Genomic DNA, 24,160 nt, shown 5'->3' on the forward strand with positions numbered 1-24,160 from the left:
ATTACAGATATCTTGAGAACATTTATGTTGGAACTGTCCAAGTATGAAAATTAAAACATTATGACTGTAACTATTATATTGGTACAAATAGTTAGGCATAGTACTTATAATCCTTACTTTGCATTTTGACAAGACGTTGTGGGAAAAGCTTCTGATGGAATTACTGAGTTTCACATGGGAGCTGACCTCTGAACATTCAGGCTCTGAAGCAAAACTAAGAATAAATGGATTGAAGACTGGGCATATGCAGTACAGCTGCTGATCTATATTAAGAACACTTAAGTCAATGGATGGACTTATATACTACTTTCAAACTTATTTACAGTTCTGTGTCCAACAGAATTAATAAGAGGGATTAAGTGCATTATCTGAATACCTAAACCTGTACTGTTCTTAATAAAATTGAAAAATAATAATATTGAGAAAATAATCTGCATTCGTATTTCACAACAAAGTTTAATGTAATTAAAAGCTTTTCCACAACAATTTGAAATGTGAAGCCCAATCCTCCTCTCATATCAAAAACTGACATATTTTTATTATTGTTGCAAAAGGAAAAATCTCTGTTGTTACAAAAGATATCTTTGTTACTGAGATCTGTTTAACTTTTATTTGGTTTTATTACACTTACTATCTTTATCAAATATGCAAAATAGTTTATCTTCAGTCTGGGAAAGTAGGTGGCTATAATTTGCAAATATGTCGGTCAAAAATAGAGTTAGATGTTCTTGGCTGGCACATTGTCAATGCACACAATTAGTTCCTCCCTCCTCTCTCTCACATACACAGAAAAATGTCTCCAGAAGAGTAAAATATTCACATTAATACTGGAAGCGATAGCGAAGAACCCCGGCCGACATCCCATCTGTTCCCATGAATTAAATTTAGAATTCATATGTAATATAGACATTTCTGTCTGAATATCATAAAGCCCTGACACATTCAGGCTTTCATTAAAAGGCTCTGAGATGTGACTTGAATAACAATCTGTCTTAGCTAATTAGTATTTTCAGTTTAGCATATTCACTTTCAGACGTATTGCTGTTTGCACATGGTAATTTAGGTAAACAGAGCCCATCCACAGCTGCATCAATTAACACTGCTAATCAAAACTGAATTCAGGTAATTAGGCACATTTATGCAAAAAGTGTGTAATTTGTGGGGAAAGCTAGATTCTTCAGTAATATTTCAATAAGTAGGAGTCTCTTTTTCCAAATAAGACAAGGAAATAATGGTAAATCAGTTCGAAGATGCACGTGATGCATACTCAGTGACAAATATCTAAATTAAATCTCACTAATTGGTCTGTATTTTCAGAAATTGGACTATGTTTTTTCATATAAATGTTTTCCTCAGTGTTTCTGCATGGAAGACTGGATTCATTTCTGACCAAAGATTTAGTGATTATTCAAACAGGACTTTAAAAGTTAATGTTTCCTCAAGCAATTTTTGAACTGTTGAACATAATGGCCCAACGCATTCTCATTTCCAGTCATGCAATTTCAAACGAAAATGCCTTCACTTCATTTTCAATTTAACTTCTTCAAAGAAGGCATATTTTAGTTTAGTTTAAAGACAAGCTTCTAGAAATTTCTCCCACCACCCATTTCAAGAATGTAAAGTAGTAAATACTTCAAAAACATTCTGCCTTGCCTTTCAACGTTTTACCAGAAGAACTACAAGTTTCACATCCTTTCTTCCTCTTTCCCTCACTCCCAAACTAGAATTTGAAACCCTCCAAAAACTACAAAAGCCACATTAAAGCAGTGTAAGAAACTGTATATTCATAACAGAATTTTCATTTCTGTTGAAAAGGAGTAGTCATTGTAACATTAGACTCCAAGAGTTTTCATATGCAGCTATTCAAGTTATTCAAACTCAGTTCTCTGTTATGCACTCTTTCAGAAAACTACACAAGTCTGATGGACAAAAAAATGCAATTATCAAGTTGCAGATAATCTTCTATGATAAAAAAAGAAAAAATGCCTAGGCAATTACTGATTTTTAACAGAAGCCTAAAATGAATCTGTCATATTTGCCTGCTTTAAACTCCCTCCTCTCCCTCCTCCTTCCTCCACCCCCCAACAGGAAAAAAAGAGATGAATGAAGTAGTATAATGGTAGCATAATGCATTTATTCAGACCATAATACATTTACTCAGACTATAATACATTTACTCAGACTAGTCAGCATGCATCTTGTGCCTTGATTGCAGAGTAAATTTTGGGGAGGGATATACAACACATTTTAATCATGTGCAGATTCTCACCATGGAATATGTAGCTTTCGCTAAAAACTTCAGTTTGAAAAAAAAAATTCTTTACAGCTTTAAGGTCTAACCCTATATAGCTATAAAAATTGCAGTGTGGTTTGCAATCATATGCAGTACAATGCATGTATCACTATTCAGAAAGTTTTCTCTATATAGAAAAGCGTGACTTGTTCTTTTATGAAATATGCTTAACATATACTTCAGTTAAAAGTTTATTAACGTCTAATTTGGCTATTGGCACAGTAGAACATGTAGAGAATATTGACAGAGCATTCAGAAGAAAAATAAAGATTGTGGAAGGAATAAAATCTTGAATTGTTTTCAATAATCACGATAACTGCTAATGTAGTAAAATGTTAGAATGCTGAACAAGATAACTTCTAAACAATTATCAGGCCAGCTTAAAACTATATGCAGATCCCTATGCCATCCTCACTGGGGGCAATGGGAAACAATGTTGTAACTTCACCTTTTTTCCATTTTAATGTTTCAAGAAAGAAACACTCACCTATGCGTCATACAAATCAGTAAGCAGCTGTCCAGTCTCTCAAGAGTTATCAACATCAATAAACAGTGAATATCATCAAAACAAACTTATGTGGCCCATCTCTGAAAGAACTTGCCCTGTTTAGCAAATGCTTTTTCAAAAGAGCAAAACAGAAGTTGTAATGACTAACAGTGTTTATTTTAGATGTTATACTCTGTAGGAAGTGAGTACTGTGACAACATTCTAGCCTCCCCCCCTGCCACCCACCTGTTTGTTAGTATTTTTTAGCTTCAAGTAGTCAAATACAGTAAGTATTCCAACAGACTTTCCAGAAATACTTTACTACGTTGCTCCATCTCTTCTGCCTGACTACACTGGTAAATATAAACAGACACATTTAGGAGCATCTCTTCACTGAACACATATACAGCATACATTATTACTTCACCATGGATTGTCCTGATGTGCCACTCATTTGAAAACTTTCTATCATGCCGCAGCATCACTATTTCCTGCAATTTGGATTTTTTTTTTTTTTTTTTTTTTTGGTATCGAGGTTTAATAAATGCATGGCAGCATTAGGTGAAAACAGACATAATGGATACCTAAAAAAAAAAATTCTATGAAATCTGGCTAGTTCAAAAAAGAATTTCTCACATATGCAGCCCCACTCTTTTCCTTCTCCTGCATTTCTCTACTGTAAATTATGCAAAGGGATGGAGATATCTAGCTACTAAAATTAAAAAAGTTGGGTGCTACATACCTACTATTGTTAACTAAAATACGGTGGATACATATGACTAAAAAAATCCTATAAATACTGTTTTCCTCAATTTAAAGAAAAGTTTCATCCTACTTCAAATACTAGAAAGCAGGATTATAAGCAAAGAAACAGATACGTAAAGTTACTATGTATTTTGTCTATAGATCATATATCTCAATATTCATAACATAATAACAGTTGAAATGTTTCATGTCCCCAGTTTTCATAGGGTTAAATCAAGAGCATGCAAAAATTTTTGTTTGAGAAAAGCAGAAGCAAGAGCCCAAAGCCAGCAATCGCTACCCTACACCTTACAAGAGGAAAAAAAGCTCAGTAATTTACAAATGTTGAAGGAAGTGCTAGTTCCATAATTAAAAGCCAGGCAGAGATCCTTTTGGCAAATGGATCTCTTTGTTAAACATCCTACTAATCCAAGCCTGAAGGTATAATTCAGTACCCTGGAGGATCTCCTCTATACTTTTGCCAGCTGTTCCATTTAGGTCACTCCACGACAACTTTAGCTTTTATCTATTCCTCACTTTCCTCACTGGGTCCCAGAAGCAGCAGCCCATCTCTCTGAAGGCTGTTTAAAGTGTAAATGAAAAGACGAGACAGAAGTGAGCTGCTACCTCAGGGTCCTTAATTTCTGAACTGCAATTCCTTGGACTTCCCTACCTTGGCAGATGCAATATGAAGTCTTCCTTGATGAAAAGTGAGGAGCAAAACTGAATATGGAATGCAGATAGCACATTCATTATCATTTTAATGCTTTGCAGCTGCAGGAAAGAATAGGAAATTTTACTAGGCAGAAAGTCCACTTGAGGCCAAACAGTTGCAGTAGCCCTTCCGCCCAATTCCCAGCACTACTGCTGCTGGCACACAAGAAAAAGCCTTCAAAGAGCCAATTTAACTCTTTTCAGGTGGTCAGAGAGGTGTGGACTAAGGGAGAGGAAGGGGAGGAAAAAAAAATGAAGCACTGATGCTTCAAGGGCTTGTTTATGCAAACTGAATCAATCTCAAGTAATCAAACTGCTTCTAATTTACCACTATTTTGGTGCAAGACTTTGAACAAACTCATTCAAACAGTTCTTATCCAAAGCAACAAGAACACATGAATTTAAAATGGATCCAATTATAATGGTTCTACTAGTCAGTGTAAAGTTAAGCCCTCAGAAAGTCACTATAATCCTCCAGAACTGCTTTTAGACAGTACACTGTTTTATAGCAACACACTGATCTCTTACTCTGGGAAAATTAAGTGTAATTCATTACAAAACAAACCACTGCCTTGACATTCGTTTCCTAAAAAAAAATACAGAGCAAGGCAGACACTCTGGGAGGAATTTCTAAGTGTTCAACTTTTAATGAAAGAGTCATAAAAAAAATGCAGCAAGCGTTATCACTGAGGTCTTTTCAATTTAATATTAAGTAATAAAGTTTGCACACACAGATACCAACTGTAACATGAAGCAGGATTATTAGATCTATGAGGAATTAACTTTCTAGGTGTTCAAAGGCCATTCATTAGCGTAGCCACAGCGACTCAGACCATCTGTGTGACTTTCCACATGTGAGTAATCCCACTAGCTTTAGTCAACTGCTAAGATCATGTCCTGATCCTATCCATCCAGCAGAACATACCAGCTCCAACCTAAGAAGCCATTTGTGCACATTTAGTAGGAAGGGCTGGAATCACACCATTTAAGCAGAGCAGTGATTTTCACACCTGCACATAGCCTGCTCCTGAGGAAGTGCTCCGTCAGAAAGTGCAGTTCTGCAAGCTTGTAAATCTGACTTTTTAAGGGTTAGGGAGAAGATAAAAACACACAAAGAGCAACATACATGCAGCTTTACTTCTCATTCTGCAATGGCGCGCGCAGGTAAGCAACCCCACTCTGACGAGCTGCCTTGCGAGGCTGGGTAGGAATCCTCACCTGTGCTACGCTGCCCACTCATGCACATATCAGCCGGCTCAAGGTCCACACTAGCAGATAAAACACATTCACAGTGATTTTCACTGCTTACCTTGCTGATGGGCTTCCGTGCATTCCTGCTGACATTCCTGCATGTGAGGACTCATCGCAGGCAGCTGCTCCCAAATTCTGTGTTCCCATGGCACAGCTGCTCCGGTGGTGACGAGCAGAGCAAAGGCTGTTGCTACTGGCCAGTTCTACCAGAGCCCAGTTGTGCGCCGTCTGCAATCACATCTTGCTGAGTGCAAAAGGAAAATTAAAACATTTTTTTTCCCCTTACACTCGAATGACACAGCATACTGTTCTGTGTTTGCATTTAAATTGGACAGAATAATTTACCACTGGCTTTTAATTTCAGAAGGGTTAATCACCTCAGCAAAGGTCAATCAAACTTTAATCTCCAATAAAATTGCAGTAGCTTCAGTCACCTGCAGGACATTTATTATATTCTTATTTCCATGCAAAAGAATGCATCACTAATCTTCTAACTCCTTACATTAGCACATTTGCTATTAACATTTTACTAAAATTATTAATTCCTCTGAAACTATTATAAGAGCTCATTTCTACACATCTCAGAAGATAATCCTGTTAAAAACCAGCCACATCTACTGTGACATTGCTTTAGTTGTCTGCTCTAATCCTCACAACCGTTTGATACTCCAACCGAGTTCTAACAATGCACAAAGTCTCAATTACACAAAATATTACAGGGTTTAGTTTAGAACAACAATATACTGTTTTAGTAACTTAATCTTCCCCATTGTCTGTAATCACAATACTAATCTATTTTGCAACTGTTCACAGCATTTTCTATTCAAAACAAAACATAGATTTTTAATTTTGCTTAGCAGCTCTTGAAAAGCAGTAGATTTATAAGGATAAGTTAAAACCTAGAATCCATTTCTGATGATAGGAATAATCATGATACAGGAATATCTTACTGGCCTGGAAAAAAGTATTTCCTCACAAACCAGAAATCTCTTTTGAGGCATAGACCATAAACAAAGAAAGAAATAAAGAAAAATTATTTTAGTTGGCATTCCCAACTTGGTCTAGTAATTGAAAAAATTTATCTGCCACTAAATTGACTGAGAACCGCAAAATATCTCTGAAAAAATCAAGTTAGTATTAGTTGCAAATTGCCATTGCAATAATATCAGCTCAAAACTAGAAAATCATTTAACTCTAAACAGAAAACTGTAAAACAGAAAATAGCTCATCCCCAAAATATGTTGGTTTGAAATAATCACCTATGTTATATAGCAATACGTTCCTTCACAAGTCTACTCTAACAATTCCACCTGAATGCTCAGAACTATTTTACCTGTAAAGATACGGAGGAGCAACAGAAAACTCAGGAAAGCTCGTTACAGAACTGAAACACAATGCAAACAATTCACTTCCCAAATTTTAGAAACTGACACCAAAAAGTCAAAATTACTTGGGCAGAGAAATAATAGTACCACCAAAATAAATGGGTCTCCCTTATTCTCCTACCATAGCTATATTAGCTCCTATGAGAGTGAGAAGGAACTGTCATATTCCATCTCATGTCTATTTAAAATTAATTTTTTAGCCATAATAACATTTTGACATACCGTAATGTAAATAAACTGTTCTTTCCCATCCCAATATTTCCTTCTCTGTCTCTCTGTCTCTCTCTGTCTCCGTCTCTCCCCTCTTTTTGTTTTAATATATGGCACACAGACAGACACACGCCCCCGTCACTGTCAATATGCACACTCATTAGCAATATGTCAGGCTGGCATTTTCAACACATACTCCAGAGCATAACTGAACTACCACGCAGCACACACACGCACACATGTAAAAATACAATAGCAGAGAAGAAGAGCTCAGCAGAATAATTTTTAACTTGGAAAACTACGTAAACGTACAAGAGGAATAAACGAGATTCTCATTTTACAAAGGTGCTGCGAAGTGGCTCTCCAGCTAACGGCACCGACATTGCTCTCTTTTCACACACACAAACACACACACAGAGATATGCACATGCAAAAGCAAATATGTTAGCAAGATATTTTAACACTGAATTATGAACACAAAAATACGGGAATTTCCCCAGGGGGATTTTTTGCCTTTCAAATTACATTCTAACTTCAATTAATGAACGAAAAGATCACAAAACATAAACCTGAACTGAACTATGAGTTCCTTGAATATAGACTGTCAACAGCATTTTTAGTTCCTCCAACTGAGGAAATTAGCTATGAAAGCTACTGTGTCCATATATTTTGCGAAAAGCATCTGGCAAGGAAGCAAAGACCATTTAGACAGGGTGAGTAGCACTGAACTATGGGTTTGATTATTCAGCTTTTGATGCATTGATAAAACATATCCTAGATTGCTATTGCAACTGCTGTAAAATACAGAATAGCTTCACACGGTACCCTGAAATGAAAGGTACCATCAAAGGACTATCTACTGTATTTTTCAAAAGAACAAACAGAGAAGAAATGTAAGGGGAAAGAAACATACCTTTAGTGATCCCAGTGAACGACTTCTCAGCACATCTACATAGTCCTGCGGCTCCATCAGTACAAAAGTTGACACTGCAGTGCTTGTGATCTCTGTGACAATGGCATCATACTGCCGGCAATTTTTTCGATTAAACTTCTCAGACATGGTAGCAACTTTGTTAATTATGATATTAGCCAGCTGGCGGGTACAATCAATCATCCACTGTAAGGAAGCCAGACAAAAAGACATCTAATCATTGCAACCAGAGCAGATAAATTTTGTTCCTTTCTTATACGTGTCACAGATTCTATCCCTCCTGACCCTCTACACAGCCATCGACTGTCAAATTTAGATTCAGCAAGCTCCCAGCTTTTCTTTATCCCTGCCTTAGATCTGAAACTCCTGGTTATCAGGAAGACAAGCATCACCAGCTGTCTCAGAACAGGAAAGCAATCAGGTGAATAGTACTTATTATCTCTCGTTGCCTTCTGAGGAGTGACAAGATTGATTTTGGACCAACATGTCCACATCTCAAGCACAGCTACTACAGCATCAAGTCTAGAATGTGGTGCATATGTAAAGTTGACTTCAACCTTTATTAATACTACATACCAAAAGTTTGAGGGTTTCTTCTTTTTTTTTCTTTTTTTTGTTTTAGTTTGGATTAAGGGTGTTTTTTTTGTTGTTGTTTGTGTTGTTTTCCCTAAAAGAACTCTAAAATATTTTTTCCTTCACAGCTGCACCAGATATTCCCTTATTCCAGGCCTCCTTCCCCCCACCTCAAAAAAAAACAGGCAAGCTGAATGCATCGTTACTCGGGGGACTGTGTTTCACAGTTGGATAGTCTTAATTGGGCCCACAGAAGCAGTTAGCTACCATTAAAGGCTTCTTTGGATACATCTTCCTCTCAACTAGTCTGATCGTCTATAAATCCCCAGTAGTGAAGCCTACACTTTGAGAAGGTTAAACATGCAAATACATTAGAAGCCCAAAATATAAAAGCATCCTAACAAAATCTGAGCTGATACTGAACTTCAGCATTGCTTTAGAAAACAATAATATGCTTGGGCTTTTCATTTACAGCAGCATCAGACTATAGTGCGTTCTTGCTGTAAGACCTTTTTTTTTACAAACCAAATACATTCCAAAGTAGTGAAAGGTAGTTCATATAAAGTAGAAACAAAGGTTACAATAGAATAAAAGCCATCACAATAATGCCTTCTGGTACCAAAAACCCCCGGTTTGGTACATTTCAAAGTGCCTGCTGAGAATTCTATTTAACTAATTAGAGCACAGTACATTAGTCAACTAACACAAATTTATAAGGGCATGCAAAAAAGATGTTATGACCACTTTCGGATTAATGGTACACTGCATGCCCTGGCACTTGGACCGAAGGCTGCTTTTCCAAAACCAGACTGATCTTGTTTATTTCACCTTAACATTAAAGGTGGTATCCAGCAATACATTCTCAATGCCTAACAAGAAGATGTTCTGGACTTTGCAGCATAAAATTATCCTTAAGTAAATCCATTGACATCAATAATTTTTTTCTCCAGTTTCCACATACAATTCAGATAAAATTTTCACATGTTCTTGAAATACAAACAGAAAACAGTGACAGTTCGAAAACACAAGCTTGTGGGAGTAGCAATTATACCCTGACCTCATTCCCTTGAAAACAGTGTTGCCAGAGCCTTCCCTTTCAGAAGTCAAACTTTTATTTTATATATCTATCTAATTTGGAAAGTTTACAAGGCCAAATACAGGAATTGTTACGGTGTTCAGTATTGGTCGAAACACAACTAATTGCTTTCTGGTATTTGTTGGAAAGGATGAGAGCAGGAAAATAAATTACATGCTCAAACGTAATGTCATCACTCCAGTCATTCTGGATGACTGATGAAGTATTCACCCAGCTTCTCAGGCAGATACTGAAGACTGCGCCAGTTCTGCACTGCGACCTGTACACAAATTTGTTAACAAGTTGAGGTTTAGCTCAAATACCTCCACATCACATTGTCACCAATGCAACGACAGATGTTGTTAGAAAGCTCAGTCCTAACCGAACAAAAATGACAAATTCACTTCATTTTAATCAGAAGTTAAAGAAGCCCTTTGTGCATTACTCCTTCTTATTTCTATTGCTGTACTTGAATCAGATCTTGCTTTCTATAGACAGCCTTTAAATATGAAGAAGTAGTCTTGATCCTAGCACAGAGTTTTAAGGCAAGAGGAAATAACTGAGTGTAGCGAATGAATGAGGGACTTGGGAAGGACATAAACATAGACGGCTGCCGTAACAACGGATTTGTTTTTCTGGAAGGTGTACAAAACACACCAGATATATAAGGCTATCCATAGCAATGTCTCCAGTCAGGCACCAGCGTAGACATGACTGGGTTTCTAAGCTGTCAGAACAGATCTGAGCCAGTGGAACTGGAAAACAAACAGGATTTTCTCTGACAGGTCCAGACTGACAGTTACTTAAGAGTAGCATGAAAGAGGGATCGAATTTGGTCTCCCAGCAGCACTTATATTTGCCCATTTTCAATAAACACATTGGGTTTTTCTCTCACTCACACTCCTTCATGACTTCAGGGTTTGCTGTGGAAAAACATGGAATTCATTTCATCCTACCCTCAGCTATTAAAAACAAAGGAACTAGGTGGGTCATCTATGCTTTCCTTTGTCATCACTAGGATGAAGGACAGCATGACAGAGATCTGCTGAGAATGAATTGTCATACTCATTTCCAGAGTTGGACACTGGTGGAACAACTTGTTCACTGGGTGTACTGCTCTACTAGCTGTCATGGAAGCTACAAAACTGGTTGGAATTCAGTTTTAACCCTGCTTGGAGCAGGAGGTTGGACTACGTGACCTTCTGAGGTCAACCTGAATTATTCTATTAATCTATGAACTCACTAAAGCAAAGCAACATAAACAGCAAAAGTTATTAGATGATCCAAATTACATGAATTACATATGTAATTCTTTCAGGAGGGCGGGACAGCTTCCCTGAGTAGTTTGGCCCTCACCTTCCTCAAACCTGTTGAAAATGCAGTCATTTTTTACCTTTTTTTCCCCTCCATTGAGACAAAAAGATGAGAATACCAAATCATATATACAACAAGAGGTTCAGAGAAAAGGAAACATATCAAAAGGAATACAAAAGGATAGTATACAAAGACCTCCATGGAAGCAACTAGACAATGCAGTTGGTATAGGAAGAGAAAAGGAAAGTGAGTGGTAAAGCAGACTCAGGGTGAAGAAAAAGAAAAATTTCCTTAAGGGGAGGGAGGTAAAGCGAAGGATAGGCCATGGTTAACCTAAAGCACATGCAGTTAAACAAACAAAAAACAAACAAAAAATCCAGAAGTACAACCATAATAATTTTGGTCTAGGCTCAAAGGAAAGGTTTATTCTAGTAAAGACGACTGCAGGATTTCCACAGTGTTTACTGCATTTTCAGAACACAGAAAATTGCCACCATAAAACCTTCCAATAACTTCCTAGAAGGAAGCACAGAAAAGAATAGGATCCATGACCTAAAGCAAGAAAGAAAATAATATTCTAAACCATTTTGCATGTTTTAGAGATACAGCTGCACAATACCATTTTACAACCCCAGACTGACAGAAACATATTTAGTTTTAGTTATGTATACCTATTCATAGGCTTAACCTTAAAAATGCCTGTCTAATAAACCTTTCATTTGTACTCTCCTAAATCCTGAAAATCTTCCATTCAGCACCTCATTACAAAAAATTAAGTGAAATTAAGTGGTAATATATGTAAATTATACATTTTAAATAATGGGAAATGTAATGAAAGGAATACTGTTCACAATGTAATCCAGTGGGCTTTTAAATTAACTTTTAATGTTCAATGGCTGCCAATTAATAAGGAGCTTACATGTTTGACTGTGCTACAACACACAAACTAGGGGAAGGAAAGGAGCAACACTAGGGCATGAAGCCAATGGAGGATGGTTCACATATGCCAGTCGGCAGGTTTAGGGGAAGACATGTGGCAGAGACTGGGTCTGAGAGGCAACATCCTTCTGGAGTGAACCTGTTACTGAAATGAGGAGCTTCAAAGGCTCGGTGACACACTGACCCTCTCACTCTTTGATTCCCCCCACACTCCCAGAAAGACCATATGTAGTTACAGAGAGCTTATGGTATAATTTCTCATTTTGTCACATCATATGCATCAAAAATAGTCACGGATCTTTTACTTTTTTAATTTTATTTTTTTAGTAGTGCAAATCAAGAGTTAACCTGACTCATAAACTGCATGTATATAAACTGCACGCATAGCTATGAAACCATGAAGTTTCATATCGCAAAACCACGCCTGCAAAGGTCACGTGTAACTCTTGAGGGGGAAGAGCCACAAGGAAGATTTGAAGAGGCCACAGTGTTATTTTAATCATTAGCACAGAATGAATAGAGGTGAAATATTAATGCACTGCAAGAAAAACACTTGTGCTTATAACTCTAGGAACAGACCAAGAAAGAAAAAAGGGAGCAGACAATTCCTCCACCTGCATCAAAATGAAGAGGTCCAGTCGTACCCTGCTATAACATCAGTACATGTGAACTAAAGGACTGCCATGACTAGCTGCAGGTGAGACTGAAAACTGAATTCTTTCCCTTGCCACTCCCTTTTCCTTGCACCAATATTTTGTTATTCTGCCTCCTACACTAATAGTCAGACATACCACATTTTAAAATGATGCTGGTTCAAATACCAGCATCCTGCCTTTAACAGTGTCCAGTAGCAGCTGTCCAGGAAAAACATGTAAGGGCAAGCACAGAGCTATTTTTTTTTTCCTTGTATACTCATTTATAGCTATTTTGTCCCTTGCTCCCAACATCTGCCCTCTCATAAAAGTTTACTTAGTACATGAAATAACAGGATGGCTTAATGCAACACATTAGACAGGATTTCAGTACAGTTCTCCTGTGTCGCAGAATAACAAAAATCAGTACCAAGAGCGCACAGTTAAATAACTGGGAACGTATCTGTAAAACAGGAAGGCTCACATGAATAAGACACTAAGACTGAGATGAAATCTACAAAAATAATTATATTTTAATTTAATTTCAGAAAAAGAAAAAAGGCAAGGGCCATTCACACTCAGACTACTAACACTTCTGTATTAGGAAGTTTTGTTGTATCATTAGGTAAAGATGAGACAATAAAAAACTTGCATTGTCTTAATGAAAAGATATTTTCATATGTAAAGCACCTTCTGAGAGGGCACCTCACTAGGTCAAGTGAGACATCTGAGCACCATGGATCCAGGAGATGGCTGTAGCTGTTCCCTAAAGACAGGGTTTGCATTATTTTACAAGAAACTCATGGGCAGAAATTAATTCCCAATTTTGTGATTGAAAAGCCTTACAAAGCCTTAAGGCTTCTCCTATACAAAAGTTCCCACCTGCACTAAATTGACACTGGCAGACAGACACACAGAATGAAACAACTGAATTAAATAAATGCTTATTCTGGAGACAACAAACACAAAATACACTGAGAAAACATACTGCTGTGTTAGAGGAAAACAACCTCTTTAGATTGCAGGGTACTTATTTTAATGCATCATTTTATATTTTTCCCATAAAACAAAAGATACACTTACAGCTGAAGTAGCCTACTAAAAGAATCCATTTTCAGAATGAAAGCCTGGGAAACACTGATAATGTGTCAGAAAAACTCTGGCACACTATCCATTAGAATTGTGGTATCTGCAATGATCCAATCAAAGTGACATAAGCTAAAACACCCAACTGACAGAAAATTACGATCCAACAACTCAAAACACTAAAATAATCTGTTTATAATTAATTTTAAAATAAAAATTAAGAGTTAATGCAGTTACATTTTGGGTCTGCATTCTCCAAGGGTAGGTCTCAAACTGTGAAACTGTCCAACATAGGCATTCAGGATTTTAATAGTTTTCTAGATTGACTTAATGAGCTTCTTTCAACACAATTAGTTAATTTCCTGACAGATAATACTTTACACCTGATTAATTTCAGAGCAGTTAAAAGGCAATAGCTCCAAAGGCAAATTAAAACCAGAATCTGAAGTTCTTTCTTATATATTCTAAATCTGGACTCTACATCAATGGCTGTTACCTCTTAGTATCAGAGGACAGCAAGCTTTTTTAGAGTCATGTCAAGCAATACCTAAACAAAGAAAGTCTAACAGGAACAGAAGAGCACTTTGGAGGTTTGGGTGCGTTGTGTTTTTTTTTTCATTTGTTTATTTGTTTTTGGTTTTTTTTTTGAGGGAAGATTTATTGTACCATGCAAAAATAATCAAACCTTTTGGGTTTTTCTTTTTTCCAGCAGCAGCAGGTATAATTGTATCCTATAAGACTGAGGTCCTTTCACTCTTTTATTACATAAATTATTAGAAACAGCAGTATCTACCTATGCCACAGTGAAACCAAGCCTAACATAAGTAATTTTGCGAGCTCACTTCCAAAATGCACCTGTTGCAAAGTCTTGCAGTTAGGAATACACAGCTGTGTTATATGCCACTGAAGCTTTCAAAGCTGCCAAAGGCTACTCAAATCATTCATATCTTCAAGTGCGCTCTGCATCATGCTATGTTCCTTCTAAATAACACCTATCAAGTTCAAAAAAAAAAAAAAGTTACTGTTTTCCAAAAATTAGTGGTTTATGGGATTTTTTTTTCTATTTTATAAAGGTGGTATTTGCACAAAGACATTAGAAGAGTCTGATGTAATGTGACTGCATGGATCATATGCATTTGATGAAGCACTGCTGAACAACCTGTCTCTAATTGTAAATGGACAGTTCCCTATCATGTAACAGTCAGCTGACCCAGGCTTCATCACACCAAATAGGGAGGTGGAAGTTCTGCATAAGGAGCTCTCTCCTGAGAAAGAACAAAAAAAACACACCAAAAATTTCAATGCCCAGATATCGCGTATTCCAAAGTGTTTCTAAGACAAAAATACAACCAGTTTATGGAGCAAAATAGGAAATAGCTATGAGTACGCCATGTATGTAAAATGCTGACTTCCAGTGAAATATATGAAACCTCTTATGAGCCAAGACTCCTTAAAATTTTAGCTGTTGCAGACCAAAAGCTCTTTGCTCATTTGAAAATGCTCTTGCTACTCTAGCATTAACGATCGCTGGAAAAATTGCTACTCTCACCTAAAACTGAACACTGATTTAAGTCTTTTTTAGAAGGGAATTTAAACTCTACTGTGTAAGTGCAGGAATCAAATACAACATTACAAAGTGCTCTATTGATAATGCTAATTTAAACTAAAAAGTATAATCAAAATTGTTCCTTTGCTGGTTTCATTTGAAAAATAACCCCTTGCTTTTTGTCGTATTTAAATTTGGAGGGGTGCAGAAAACCCAAAACCTAAACATAACTCACCATTTAACTGAGCTAGAACATGGAATTTATAATGTCTTTAAATCAAAACCCCCAGTTAAGAGAAAACAGAACTGCTTAATGGTTCCTAAAGAGCTGCTTAATTTTGAACAGGAATTTAGAAGGATGAACTTGAATACATGGTCATGTGTTAGGCCGTTGAGGTGCTACACCTCAAAATAAGTATTGCATTATACGAGTTCTGCAGAATACTGCTCAATGCTGCTGTAGTTCAGGTGTCAACAGCCAGTAGCAGGCTACTCCAAAAGTATATACTGTCACATCCTATGATTCTTTGGTATTTCTTCTATTTATCACAAATACCAGGTGTAACAATCTGCAAGTTTGTACAGAATCACACGAATCCCATTTAAGGATTCTGATCAAGGCTCTAAAATGCAAAATGCACACCCTATACAACCATAGCTCCCTGGGTCTTTGCCTGTGTTTTTAAATACCCGTACCTACTTAATTATCATTATCTTAAAAGCTATGCAATCAAGTTCACTGCACATAAAAAGGCATGACAAAAAGAACAAAGTAAAATTGATGGATTCAAGTAAGAAAAATAAAATAAATAAAGTGCTAGCTAGGAGTTAGGAAGATCATGCATTAAGATGAAAGATGAAACAGATGCAATACACAGCAAAGATCAAAGAGCTCCATCAATTCGTTCTGAGAGTCAAAATCCAGCTGAGCATGGGAGCCCTGTCCGCATAATAAGAAAGGTTGACTAAAACATAAGGATTAAACAGATGAGCTGTCTCCAGTGAATGTACGGCACAGGAAGCCCTGCTGAGCCACTTGTAAAGACACTTTGGAACTGTACACCTGCTACTCCACAGTTGAAACCTACAGGAAGCCAGCCTGGAAGGGGAAAGAAATCCACTAATGGACTAAATAGCTATCTTTAAGAGAAAAAAAGAAAAGAGTCGATACAAGAAAACAGCAGCTAACAGATTTGCTCTTGCCCTTCCATTTAGTTTATTTACCAAATATTGCCATCAGAAATGGCTATAAAGAAACTGTTATTGCCATATTCTCCTTCCTTTGAGAAAAAAAAAATAAGCTTAGCACGTACTTAAATTATAGACACAATCATCCATATATAGCAGGGTCAGCCTAGGATTCTAAACGAAAATCTGTCACAGTATTACTGGTTTGGAATCCCTTTGTAATCCAGAATTTATGATAAATGGTCAAAGCTCTAACGACTTCAGTGCTGCAGGATTAAATAAGTCTGACAGTCACTAAAATTTATATTATTCCTAATACTGGTGGCATTTTATATAATGTTATACATAAATCTTCATTTTTCTCGTCTACTCATTAGATGGAGATATTTCAACAATCAAAAAGTATAGGTAATGATTAGCTTCTTTTCTCTTATTATCATTGTTAATGAGAAACAAAACTAGAAAAAAACCCGTGAATAACAGGTAAGAAACACTATTCAATTGAATTAATTCAATGAATTCTCATACTATAAGGTCTGCACTTAGCCATAAACACAACCCTTGCATAAGGAAAATGTAGTGCTAGCAGTCACTCCATTCCTGAAAGGAGCCAAACTGCAGAGGTTCCTAAAACCTCCAAAAGGATCAGTGTTTTATGCTACACCTTCTTGCAAGGAACAGACAAAGAAAACCCTCACATCAGAGGATGGCAAACCATAACTTAAAACAATCAGGGAGCAAAGCCAGTTGAACGTATACATGTGTGAAAATTTCTTAAGGCTTTGCTTTTTGCTACATGTTCAATTAACGTCAATCACCTCCTACAGGTGGCTTTTTATTTATTTTTTAAATGATTGTTCCTAACCTGCTTGTCCCATGAATGTTATTTACAATCACACCTTTTATTCTTGTTTTAGTTGACAGGACAATCTCTTCAAGGATCTAGGCAGAGCTGATATATTTGATTTTCAGGTTATCTACTGCCTGCAGATACAAGCACTTTGATTGTTTACAATGCAGCAGTAATTGGTAACTGTTAAATAACTCCAGAGACTGATTTAAGAGTCCTTCACCTACTGCATGAAAGCAGGGCTTCATCCCACAGCCCCTAATCTGGCTAAATACTTAAAGATTTCACTATGAAAACAGGATATTAAAAAATTAGCAAATGCAATGATAATTTAAATCATCAATCATGTGCTAGCATTACATTCCATTTTAATGATTTAAAATTAATTTATATTTAGAAGTGAAAATTAAAGTAAGAAACAAGCATTTTCAAATCTCTCATTACATTTCCAAAATTAGTTGCAAATATGAATTTGCATAACACAGTTTTAAGCAGAATTTCCACAGTGTTTCTTTCAGCGCGCCAAGCCAAAATGAGAACAGTAAAACAAAATTCAGCAAGTATTCCTATGAGGAAGTTTATGTGCTGTTTCATTGGTAATATATTGCTTCCTGATCGCATATATTCAAGCTGTGGGTAGTATTTAAAATAACTTTTTGAAACATTTGCCTAGCCTTGCACAGTCAAATAGAATTACTTTGCTATAAACAAAACAGGCTCATTTTCTGTGTCAGCAAAAACTCACAGAGCGCATTTTAACTTTTATTTTCTGACACCATTTTATGGCCGCTGAACTTTACTGCTTCACAAAATGGTGTAGAAGCACAGCGCTGTTATGAATACACTGATTGCTGATGGAACTCCTCTGAACTTAGCATTCTGTACTGGAAAACAGTAATGAAACGCATTATTGAATATATTACACACTTTCAGACAGCTCCACCATAGATGTAGCCTAAATGAGATGCTAAAGTACACAGCGGAAGGCCACCCAGTTAGTACTGCAGGGAGTTCAACATACAGCCCATGTTCACCACGGTCTAAGAACAAAGCTTGAGGTATGCAGCAGGACATGGGGTGTCCTTGGTCCTTTCCCACTGCAGCTCCTTTGGGGTGCACTGCCCTAAGACTTCTCCACTGCCTCTATATAAAACTAATTTGGGTCCTAAAGGGCTGAATGGTGGTGGTGCCCCTCAAGTGCTATTCCACCTGCCTGTGGACCAAAGGAGACACTAGTGGGAAAGCATGCATGCTCATGCAGCACTATGGCTGCTCTAAGGACGCGCAGGTTGCTCCTCAGCTCCATACAAGTCTAACTGCAGCCTCTCAATCCCACCTGGAGGGAGTTCTCTTTTCAGGAAGAGGAAAACCTAATGGAGAACTAGGATTGCTCCTAAATCTTTAACAATGCCAATTACTTGACCTCTTGGGGCATAAACATGCTTGTTAGCACACTGTAAATCAGTCAAGAGGAAGACCAACATTTTACAACTTACAGCCAATAGTGAATGATACCAGGACTCCTGTAAATCCCAGGTGGACATCCTGCAAAATTCACATTACACATGTAAGCAGAGACTGAACTAACTGGTCTTCCAAGTAATCTGGTAGCTACACTATTACTAAAATTTTAGTACCCATGGGAAAATCCAAATGACTTCAGATCAAATCACAACCATTTTCATAGCGACATTTCAAGTACATTTCTTGAGAGAGCTACCACTTTGAAACATTTCAACCTGTTTTCCCAGTATTTTTGCTACTACAGACGTCATTTAAAAGGTCATAACCACTCTTACTTTTTTTTTTATAACGAGGGCATTGTTTTACTTTCTTTTCCTTTCAATACAGCTGGATGGTTTTAGATAGACTTTTGAAGTAACTTTTGCGCTCCAAGTATACAGTAGAAAATTTTAGAGCAGTATGTGAACAGTTCAGAAGCTCATAAGTCAAATGCAGAAATTGCCTCTGCTGTTACTTCAGCCATTAAGCTCTAAGCAAGTTCCAGTGGGATGTGTGGGGTTTTTTTATTTCTTTCACTTTTTATTTGAATACTGCATCCTCAGCTCTCATTATCTGTTGTCCTACTTTTTTTCCAGCATATATGCACATAGATACAGAGGAAAGAATACAATACATTCTCTCATTCTTTCAAGCAAAAAAATCACAACAAAAATTCTTTTTAAGCTTTATAGTTCACCTGCGATTTCAAGGGAAAAAAAAAATCTGAACATACTTGTAAGTACGCTAAACAAAACAGAAAGAATGCCCTCACACCTAATTCTGAAACATTTATTCTTTGTATTTGCCCTCAAACCAGTTATGAGGGTTTTTGTGTTTTTTTTTTCTTGTTGTTGGTGGTGGTGGTTTTGGGGTTGTTTTTTTTTGGCATGACACTGAATAAGAACTGTGATTATTTACAACGTTTTTTTTAGGGAGGCAGGACTAAAATTTTCAAAGTCATACTGACATGTCACATGTGCGACAGACAAATTGGTTTTGTGTACTACTCTGGCTTGTCTCTTTTGACAGATTTCTTTTCCTAGACTAAAAAATATTGTTCTTCGTATTTCTTGATAGAGAATGTATCAGAGAATAAATACAAAATATAGTGTCACATCAGGGACTATAGGTATCAGTGTAACCTTTTTAATTTGCTGTCCTTCCTTCCAGTTTGCTTGAAAGTCTTACATCATCATACTCTAACCTTCGTTTTTCAACCATACATCAATCAGGAAAATCTATTTTTCTAAGTTAAAAAAGTATTAAAAATTATATAAAGTAACTGAATGAGAAAGGCGAATTTTACAGCCATATCACACACACAAACCCCTGCCTATATGAAAGTCTCCATCAACAGATTATGTGTTGTTTCAGGATAAGACAATATATAAAAACCCATACAAATTGTAAATGCTATTGCACACAGCATGAATTCAGTCGTTATCATTTGCTTTGATACAATGTCATAAATTACATAACCTTGTGTTCAAATTCAAATATTCAGTCTCGTATCAAAATCTAACTATCTTTCCAGCTTCATTTAAAGAGTGAACGAAGTGTGAGAACAAACATAAAGGTGTTTGACCTACAGTTTGTATCTACAGCAAAAGATGTAACGTGATGAAAATGAAAATTAACAAAAAACCCCTAAAGAAATTTATTTCCTTTCAGATTAAAAATAAATGCCCCTACACAAAACCTAACAATATTTCCTCAGTCTTTCATATTCAGCTTCCACTGATCAAGTCAGCCCTGCAGATACTCACTAGTACGTGATCACGCATACCTAAATCCATTGAGAAATTTATCTTAAAGACTTAAAAAGTTCAGTCGAGTTCTTCAAAATGGATTACTATCATTCCTCCAAGTAATTTCAGACACCAGATGTTATAAATACATTTAAACTTGCCTCACTTCAGCAATGATCATGCATTTACTGTACTTTCCATTATATCAGAAATGCTTCAGCTTCATCAGCAACAGATGAATTCATTAATTTCTTTATTAATTCAAACGATTTTTTTTCAATTTTTTATGAGCCCCAAGGTTCTTTCAGCAATATCGGCTCCTTCTCTGTTCCATAAAATCGTAATCAATCTCTATTATTGTCATGAAAATGGTATTTGTCACTTTGCTGAGAAAAAAAATAATCAATACGTCTTGCAGGGCAGAACAGGCATTTAATGCAGTGAATTGATGCCTGTTAGAGAAATTTAGCTTGCCAGCAGTTTGGGACAAGCTAATAGAAAACCAGAAAATTCACTGAAGGTTGACAGATGAATATACAGACATGCCACAAAAATTAATATTTGGGCATTTTGTATAGCCTGTCATTTCATATGCTGGAGAGAAAATAGATTTAGACAAGCAAATCCCTAAGGAAATCCTTCTGGTTTTTAAAAAGCAAAAGCCAAAAGCATGTAAAAAAATAAATTCTTCACTGTATTATTTTTATCTTTATATATGTTTTTGGAAAAATCAGTATTCTGAAATAATATTCCATTTAAATATTTTGCTTCAAACATGACACTGAATGTGAAAACACTGCTGAGTGATAAAATAGTGCTTAGCCTCTGAGGCAATGCTGAGCTCCTGATCCTTCTGGAGAACACATAGCATTACAAAAACAAATCAGAGCTGTGCTTCAAAAATTAGTACCCAATCTGCATAATGGCATTGTTCAGAAAGTGTTCTGAAAAGAAAAAAAACAAAAAACAAAAACCAAGTAAAACTGCCATAACCAATATCTAGAAAGAAATCCATTCATACTATTCATGACAAATAAACTTCTCTCAAAAGAGCTGCTAGAATTATTTGAACCTTATTAATAAAAAGTTACACTTCAGGAATGCAATCCTCCCTTCTGTCTGCTGCCATCTGCAGAAGCTGTCAAAACACTCCTCCTTCCAATTATGTGCTTTCTGTCTTTCATTTGCTCTACGATAATCCTATAATCTGTTTAATTCCCTTGTTTGATTGGTTTAATAAACAATGCTTTTAGGTTGCAGGGCTCGATAAACCCCACATCCACAGCAAGCAAGCTGAAGCTTTCCATCCTTCCAGGAGAGCACCAGCAACTATGACTGCAGATGCATTATGCTGGCCATCTTTAGTATCCCTTCCTTTTGCCCAAGAAGCACAGGGAACCCAATTTTGGACTTCTGTTGTAAGGCTACCACTTTCCAAACTCCATTCTTCCTAAGAAATCCCTGTAATTCTGGGTAGGATATAAATGGGGCACCCTTTTCAGTGACTTGCCTGTGGCTCCCAGCAGGTTCTGACAGCATGAATTTTTTAACCTAAAGTACCCACCAGGTCAAAAAGCAGCAACCATGTCTTAAAACACTTAAGAAGGCAGCTACTGATTGCTCATGGTAAAACAATCATGCTCTAATTCCAGAGTCTGAGCAAACAAGGCTGGTGTGTCATAGTTGCTTGAGGAAGAGGAACAGTGTTTTCATCACATGTAAAATAACGTTCTTGGGCAAAAGGAAGAGATGCTAAAGATGTCAGTAATTTTACATAGCTTCTGAACAGTCAAAGGCCCATATTCATACATAGCAGAACAGAAGGGACAAAATTTAACACCTCCTTGCCTGTAAAACTGAAATAAGACCAGGCAACAGAAGTTTGTGATAAGGTGGACACTGCGGAAACTCCGTACCTCCTACTGCCTTTACCATTCTGTCATGGGTTTAAAAATACCAGTAGTAAATTAGACGTCTCCCCTGCCACTACTTAGATGCCTTCTTTCTGACAGCAGTGGTGCTAACACTGAAGAACTCCGTAGCCATCAGAAATTTGCTGTAGGAAGTGAAGGATTATTAACATTACTGAAGTTCTCCAAAAATAGGGAACTTAATGCAGTTTTGTCCTCACCTGTAAAAGAATTTAGCCTTCAGTCTGACAGAATTCAGGTTGTGTTTCCACCATAGCAAAAGTTAAGCTAAACAATAAAAGGAAAACAAACTTCTATCAAAACATTAGCACTGACAATTTTGAAAGCCTACTAGAAGGTAAACACAAACACTATTTGTACAAGTTTTGCATTCTTTTAAACAAGACAGAACCCAAACCATCAAACAGGATGTCACACTCCATAGAAATTTGTCAACACTAACACAGGGGTCCCCAAAAGCCAACTGTATGGGTTTCATTTCACTGCTGAGTTCCAGCTGCTATTGTACATTACAGGATCATGCAGCCGGTGGGAACAACAAGTCACTGTTACATGACAATGTCAACATTAATATTTATGCTTTGCATGAGTGCAAACATTTGTAATTCACCCTAAGAAAGTTAAAAGGTTATTACAGAAGTTGACAGAATGTTAGCAGAGCTAGTTCAAAATGGGACATGTTCCAATGTACACTGTCAAGATTTGCACATGTGGTGAGAAAATGAAGACTCATGGTATGCCCTGGAACTTACATATGTATTTTTGCCAGAAATGCAAAGCATAGTTTAGTGTAAACGCAAGTCGTTACAAATTTATCAGCACTGGAAGCACTTGGAAAATCATTGGCTCCATATGAATGTACACATTGAATCTATTTCATGATCAGTTCTGAAGATACAAGCATAAACTTAGTATTAAGTATGGATATATTGTAATCAGTATGGTGGACCCTGAGGGAAATATTCCCATTGATTTTTTCTTGGGCTTTCTAAGATAATTTGTACAAGACTGATGATGAATTTGAATAGGTTTGAAAGCACAATCCCACTGAGAAAAAGGGTAAAAGGTACTTCCCAATTAAACTCTTTCGGACTAGCTTACTGACAAAGGGACATAAATTTGAACCCACAGCATATATTAAAATTAGATGAGCTATTACTGAAGATGGTAAATTTGCAAAAGTTTTTTTCTTCATTTCAGAGACATTTTTCAGTAATTTCCATATGACCAACCAGAAATTCGGTTGTACTTACAGAACAGACTAATGAGTAAAAGCACTGACAAAAAAGTGCTTTCCTTCTTTACTATTCTCCCTAGTCATCATGTGAGAACTAAACCATGAAAACATCTCTACCACTTGCTATTAATGCAAGTACCACCTATAGGAATTATGATTGACTCTACTTCCTCATTCTCAAAACAAAATCTTATTGTGGTCTGTCTCCTCTGAAAGATTAAGCATTTTTAGGGTCTATATGAACATATTTTCCAATAAAACTCAGTAAAATTATGAAATAATGTCATGATCCTACATCCACTGACATTAATAGAAACTGCACACCAGCATAAACACCACAGGAAGAAAGGCTAAAAAATATTAAAATGCTAGCAAAACAGAGGACTTTCCATCTAACATCTGGCCTCATCTAGCTCAAGTACAAGTCATGATCATGAAATAAGGGACAACTTACAAAACACCTCCAGCTTCATTCCCCGTGCACCTACAATGTCCATTAGCATCAGGAAACACATTTTGCTTC

At 36.7% G+C, this 24,160-nt stretch overlaps 1 long non-coding RNA gene across 1 annotated transcript in view; it reads right to left on the bottom strand.

Moving 5' to 3' along the window:
* LOC133269874 (uncharacterized) overlaps window positions 1-24,160 on the bottom strand; it is a 66,876-nt gene that overhangs the window by 14,697 nt on the left and 28,019 nt on the right. Inside the window, exons 3-4 of the long non-coding RNA XR_009743582.1 lie at window positions 7,998-8,201; window positions 5,548-5,733 (exon numbers count right to left, since the gene is read on the bottom strand). This is a non-coding gene — a long non-coding RNA (uncharacterized LOC133269874). The remainder of the gene's footprint in view (window positions 1-5,547; window positions 5,734-7,997; window positions 8,202-24,160) is intronic.

This window comes from Pezoporus flaviventris, unplaced genomic scaffold (genome assembly GCF_033815535.1).
Source record: "Pezoporus flaviventris isolate CSIRO_AGI_PZ_B2104156 unplaced genomic scaffold, CSIRO_AGI_Pfla_v1 ptg000016l, whole genome shotgun sequence".
Classification (NCBI taxonomy): domain Eukaryota; kingdom Metazoa; phylum Chordata; class Aves; order Psittaciformes; family Psittacidae; genus Pezoporus; species Pezoporus flaviventris.